Source organism: Danio rerio, chromosome 21 (assembly GCF_052040795.2).
Source record: "Danio rerio strain M-AB ecotype USA chromosome 21, GRCz13ab, whole genome shotgun sequence".
NCBI classification, from domain to species: Eukaryota; Metazoa; Chordata; class Actinopteri; order Cypriniformes; family Danionidae; genus Danio; species Danio rerio.
In genome coordinates, this window is record NC_141041.1 from 51620001 (window position 1) to 51627072 (window position 7072).

A 7072-nucleotide genomic window follows, 5' to 3' on the forward strand; every position below is an offset into this window, starting at 1 on the left:
CAGGATCTGTGTGTTTTATCTATCTTCTGGAAATGGAGGGTGCTTGCCTTATTTTCACATCCCCATGTTGACTGGTGTACGGACGGCCCGTTCTCCTGCTGAACATGAGCCAGTGTCTGAAAGACATGGAGCGGAAAGCTAATGTGCTAAAGCATGTAAAACACAAATGAGAATAACAGGCGTGTGCATCCCGGCAGCAGGACAGAGGCAGGTAACAGCGGCGGCCGGAGGGATTTACAGCAGCGCAGAGCCTTCAGAAGCAGCTTGTTAGGACGGCGGCCCCATTACAGAGCCGGCTCATCTTACCCCGCCGTCCACACCTCCACCCGCAAATTAGAGCCCGAGCCCAGAGCTGCACCTCTCATGTATATTTATCCCAAATCCCCGCGGCCCAGTCAGGCATGGCCCGCTCCCCATAACAAACGCAATTTGACATAACGTTTGGCTTGTTTTTAGCCGCGCTCTTATTGCTGTCAATCAAAGCCAAAGGTGCCGTCCCTGAATATCCATCCACACAGGCCTCCTGCTGCTCCTCCAGACGCACAAATGAAAACGTCAAACGAGACTTTGGTTCTGCTTCTGACAGCGTTTAAGGCAATCCTGCGTGCGGATGCTGGTGGAAACACGTGCGCTTGTACAGGTGCCACACATAATGGCACATGCAGGACTGTGTAAGCTGCAGTGTTTGACGTCTGAAGCACATCCAGTTTCTCTCCGGCAGGTTCCGTTTGGCAGATCAGCTCATAATTTACTTAAAGTGCAAACGGAGGGATTAGGGTCTGTAGGCGAGCGCAGACGCTGCGGGAGGTCTTTGACAGAAGTAGGTGCGGCCGCAGTGAAAGACAGCTCTGTTTTCTTTTCCACGTCTTAAAAGCACATTCATCAGGCATTTACTGTAAGCCTGCTCACTTTTCAAGTTCATTCACCTCCGCTGACGAGCCTCTCTGTGTGTGTGTGTGTGTGTGTGTGTGTGTGTGTGTGTGTGTGTGTGTGTGTGTGTGTGTGTGTGTGACCTGATTAAAACTACGCAGGAATGAACGCATCGCTGGAGGAGAACACATTCAGACATGAAGATCAAGCAGAGGAGGAAGAAGGAGAGGAGGAGCAGATCTGACGACTGACCACACACACACACACACACACACACACACACACACACACACACACACACACACACACACACACACACACACACACACGTCAGAGTACATCAATGATGAGATCAATGAAGACTCAAGCATTCGCCCTCGTCTGACATCTGTATTGTTCTTTAAATACTCCTAAGTGCTGTTTAACAGAAGTTTTTCTGCATATCTTTAAACATAATAGCTCTACTAACTAAATTATTTGGTCTTGAACACACACACTCATACACTACAGCCAGTGTAGTTGATCAGTTCCCCTATAGCGCATGTGTTTGGACTGTGGGGGAAACCGGAGCACCCGGAGGAAACCCACACCAACACGGGGAGAACATGCAAACTCCACACAGAAACACCAACTGACCCAGCTGAGACTCAAACCAGAGACCTTCTTGCTGTGAGGTGAATGTGCTACCCACTGTGCCATCGTGCCGCCGCCTTCTTCAACTGTATCATCTAATAACAGAGCCAGATTCGCTGTCAGTGTGCGGCTTTAGCGAACTGTCAGAAAATGTCAACACCTGATTAAAGTGAAGGCATCACACTACAGCAGATGCGACAGGTGTGTTTGTGATCATCGGAACTGAAGGACTGTGATATCGCATGTTACTGCATGACCCATACGACAACAAGCTTCACACACAAATCATCTGAATGGACTGAACAGCATGCTCCAACATCACAACCACCCAAACCAGCTCTGTGACAGCCACATGACACGTGTGTGTGTGTGTGTGTGTGTGTGTGTGTGTGTGTGTGTGTGTGTGTGTGTGTGTGTGTGAGATAAGCTCAGGTGAGGTGTCTGCTGACCTCACTGCCTGAATAATGTTCTTTTGTTTTTGTTTTCAGTTCTGGATGAAGAGTTGCTGTGCGTGTGGAGATCAGGACTGTCCTGCAGACGCTCTAGAGGAGGAGCAGAGACGAGCACTGAGGGAAAAACTAGCTTATATCTCAAAACATCCTGACATTTGATGAGGGTCAGGTGAAGATGGACAGACAGGTGATGATGGACAGGTGATGATGGTCAGTTGAAGATGGACAGGTGATGATGGACAGGTGATGATGGACAGGTGATGATGGACAGGTGATGATGGACAGGTGATGATGGACAGGTGATGATGGACAGGTGATGATGGACAGGTGATGATGGACAGACAGGTGATGATGGACAGTGATGATAGACAGACAGATGATGATGGACAGGTGATGATGGACAGACAGGTAATGATGGACAGGTGATGATGGACAGACAGATGATGATGGACAGACAGGTGATGATGGACAGGTGATGATGGACAGGTGATGATGGTCAGGTGATGAGGGACAGGTGATGATGAACAGACAGGTGATGATGGACAGTGATGATGGACAGACAGATGATGAGGGTCAGGTGATGATGGACAGACAGATGATGAGGGTCAGGTGATGATGGACAGTCTCCATCCTGAACAGTGTATGTTGTGTCAGTTATCTGTCATTTGTGATCAGCTGAAGTGTGTGTGTGTGTGTGTGTGTGTGTGTGTGTGTTCAGCACATGGCTGTAATCAGATCATGAGAGATGTCTGATCTGCATTTGCTTCCCTGAATGTGCTCCAGCATATGGTGTGTGTGTGTGTGTGTGTGTGTGTGTGTGTGTGTGTGTGTTTATCTGTCTGCAGTACTGTGATCAGAGCAGTGTGGATGTGTGTTTGTCCATCATCATGACCACACCAAACAACAAGAGCAAATATGAGCTGCACAGAATCTGCCAACATGTGGAGTGTGATGGAAACAAGGCTGTTCTCCAGCAAAGTGAGTGTTCTGGATCAGCGTTTCTACCGTACGTGTGTGTGTGTGTGTGTGTGTATATGTGTGTGTGTGTGTGTTCTGCATGTGGTTGTGTTTCTATGACTCTTTCCAGGATTGCGGCTTCATTTCCCTCATGTCCCCTAATCTGGCCTGATACGCAACACATGTTTATTTACAGTCGACTCGGTCCATTATTAATGTACAGTACTGCTGCGATGTGGCAGGGAACATGTGATTCTGCTACTAACTGCTGTGTAGCTCATGTTGAACTCTGTAAACCGCGTCAGTGTTGACATTCTGCATCATGTGTTTGGACTGTGAGGGAAACCGGAGCACCCGGAGAAAACCCACGCCAACACGGGGAGAACATGCAAACTCCACACAGAAACACCAACTGACCCAGCCAAGGCGCAAACCTGAGACCTTCTTACTGTGAGATGACAGTGCTAACCACTGAGACAGCGTGCCGCCTTATTACAGACAATCTGTGCTATTATTGAGGACAGTCTCATTAAAGTTTTGTGTTCGAAAATTAATATCTACAACACACGATGGATCATTCAATGAGACTGTTCTGACCCGTTTAATGATCCTCAGCATCAGCATCGTGACTCTAATTCAGACATCATGATTATGCCATTTTACTGTAATTATGGTATGGCTATAGCATCTTGTGATCCATGAAAACATCAACACATTTTATAAAATCTGACTGCTTAGTTGTTCATCTGGAACGTGAAGTCTCTGCAGCAGTGAATCTCTCTCTCTGAGCGGTGTCGTAAGATGAATCTGCCGTGCCCTGATCTGCCGTTCTCATATAAATCACACACTGACACTCCTGAGGAGACCTGAAGAGCTCATCTGTCATGAAACTCAAGCACCGACACCGAGAAGTCAAGCAGAAACACACCACTGCGCCTTACTGTGAGCCCTGCTGCTGGTGTTCAGCACACACTCACACCGTACTGCAGATACTGACATTACAACCGTCTGTCCAGCTGATTACACACACAATCTGTTCTTGTCACACGATTTCTGAAAACTCTCAATTTAAAATGCAAAACCACACAGCAAATCTCCAACACCAGAAGCTGTTCCTCAGCCTGAACTCACGTTAAACCCTTTCTTCAACACTCTACACACAAAACCCTAACAGGAAACCACATGCTTTCCTTCTGCAAACACAACCAAACAAAATGCTACACACACACACACACACACACGCGCGCACGCACGCACGCACGCACGCACACACACACACACACACACACACACACACACACACACACACTTTTGCTTTACATGTTTTTTTATTACGTTTGTCCATACAGTGTGTGTATGGTTGTTTGTATGCTGCTGTGTGCTTCCACATGTCTTCATTGGTGTTTACAGTGTACCTGTGCTCCTCTCAGCAGATTACCGTCACTGTAAGAGTGCACTGAACTGTAGATATGAGCATGTGAAAGAGCACAGAGCTTTGGATTTAGAACCAGTGTTTATATGATGTATCCAGACATTTACAGTGCTCAGTATATACACGAGTGCACCCCTCACAGACCTCTCTTTTAAATTCATATGTTTAATAGAAAGCTCTGCGATATTACATGTGTGCATTTACATCAGATTAGTCAGTATAGAAGCCAAATTTGGAGCTGATCCAACAAAATAACTGAAGATAACACTCCAAACACGAGCACAGCCACATTTATATGTTGGAGAAAATATTAAACACACATTTAAAAAAAGAGGAAAAATCAAGAGAAGCAAAAAATGTGTTGAAATTTTGTAGGTTGTAATTTATTTTGCTTAAATTTCCAGTTTTTGATCAAGTTGACAAACGAGCAAGTAGAGAAAGACGGTCAAAGATTAAGATAACGGGATTGGTTGGCATAACAGAGGGCAGTGGGGCACATGGTATTTTATTTTCAGAAAAAAATTGTAAAAATTACTGATTTTATGGAATTGTATTTATAATAGGAGGTATTTTAGGGTTGGATTTTAATGTGTGTGTATGTTACATGTTGTCTTGTTGGTGTCTATGTACAGCAGAACCTTTTTTCTAAAACAAATTTCTCCTACGGGAGACAATAAATTCTACCTTGACCTTTTCCTCAGTGGCTTTGGTGCATTTCTCAGATCAGAAGTGAAATCTGCAAGACAGTGAGTGCACTTCTCAAAACAGCACGCACACACAGCTAAACACCCTGGATGACCTGCAAAACAATCATTAGTTGATCTCTCAAAACTACATTTCTGTGTCAATGAACTAGTCAGTGCTGACAGAATGACGCTCTGCTGTCGCCGTCCACAGATAATGCTCCGGTTATTAGTCAATATTCTCTACTGTTCTCTGGAGGAGAGTTCTGATATCAAATATGGCTATTTTATCTATTTTTGCGTGCTGATTGTACTGTAATGTGTTGGCAGATCATACAGAAAGGAAAGGACACTGCACAGCACAAAGAAAACACAAAACAACAGTAGAAATGTGAACACAGCACAAGCCGCTTACAGACGCACCTTCAATAGCAACAGACAAGACTCACCTGGAGAAATGCAGCAGTTGTGGACAGATTTAGACAACAGCCTAATGGAAATGTGTAGAAAAATGCATCATGACAATATTCTGACAACTTGATCAGCCATCTTGAATGTAAAGACTTCTGCCATGAGCAAAGGATTAAATGTTGTGGGGGTGAGACTATTCAACAGAGGCCAAAATAATCTATCGTGATCAACATGACATGAGCGGCTGATAATGCGGGAGCAGCAGGGAACTGCACATCATCATTGGCATGGAGGCATTCGCAGCTTGTTTAAAGGAACGAGAAGCGGCTGCTCTGATGCGCACACAAGACACGAGGATGATCTGAAGACAGTGTGAGAATTTCAGTTCTGATCTGAGAAATAAAGCAAAGCGACTGAGAAAAACTGTAACTGTGTCATCTTTCAATTTCTAAACATGTTCGGTGAGTGAAACATGATGGTAATAAACACATCTGTGAATAACTCTGCTCTGTTTAAATGCACCAAACATGAGGAATGGAGGAACATCTTCAGGTTTGTCAGGTGATGTATGCTTGATTCTGACGTGTGCTCATGGCATTGTGAATGCAGTGTCATATTCTGAAGGAGATGTGGGGCCTTCTGCTGTGTGTGTGTGTGCAGTTTAGAGTTTTCATAAAGGAAACGCGGTTTTGAAAATGTGTGTAAGCAGCTGGAACACACTGCATTAAGAGTTTCAGTCTCGTTTCTAGTCCAAATATCACATTATTAAATCAAGAAGCATTTTCTAGACAAGTGAAACATACAGTCTGAGCACAGGGTAAACACACACTCTGCAGTCAGATGGAGACACAGCATTACTCCTCTTCCCTCATGTCAGATTATTCTGCTGGCTGTAATGAGAAACTCTCCTCATTTCCACTCATTATTCCTGAAATCATTTGTTACTTGTGTAGAAAATGCTTCTTGTTTTGAGAGTTTGCCGATATCTGGACTAGAAACAAGACACACACTCTCAGAAAGAAAGGCAGTGTGTGTGCAGAGACTCTCAGGTGTGTATGGGCGATCCTCGGCGCTCACCGGTGCATCTTAACAAACCATATCACACTCTCATTTGACTAAAAATACACCTTGAGACTCCTGGAGATGCACCGTAAGCTGCTCTCTTTTCCATAACCCTGCCAATTTATGCTGCCGGTGTGTGTGTGTGTGTGTGTGTGTGTGCGCTGTCAGGCGTCTGTAGCCCAGGCTGTAATGAAGCCGTCTGCAGGCGTGTGGATCAGGCTAGCGGAGCCGGCAGGATTTGATATTAAACAGCAGACGCAGGAGATCAGCTGTGGAGAGCAATGAATTATTCTGCAGGAGCATCTCAACTACAATCACATCTGCATAGCACAACACAACTGACCACAGCGGAGAAACACACACCAGAACACACACGACAGCACAAAGAGGAGGAGCAGAGTGATGCGCAACACTGGAGAATCACACAGATCATCAGTGAGCAGCAGCGTCTCCATCAGCGCTGCACGGTAGAGCATCTCCTCCTCAGCTCCTGCTGCTCCTGCACAGATCTCACTGAGGGACGTGGAGTCTGCTGCACTGTGGGGATTCTCCGCTGTGTGTTCTCCTCTAAT

The 7072-nt window shown here is 45.5% G+C and overlaps 1 protein-coding gene across 1 annotated transcript in view; it reads left to right on the plus strand.

Moving 5' to 3' along the window:
• Positions 1-6102, plus strand: part of sec24a (SEC24 homolog A, COPII coat complex component) — a 113345-nt gene extending 107243 nt beyond the window's left edge. The window contains exon 20 of the transcript XR_015520863.1: positions 6063-6102. The gene's annotated coding sequence lies outside the window, so the exon portion shown is untranslated. The remainder of the gene's footprint in view (positions 1-6062) is intronic.
• The last annotated feature ends 970 nt before the right edge of the window (positions 6103-7072 follow it).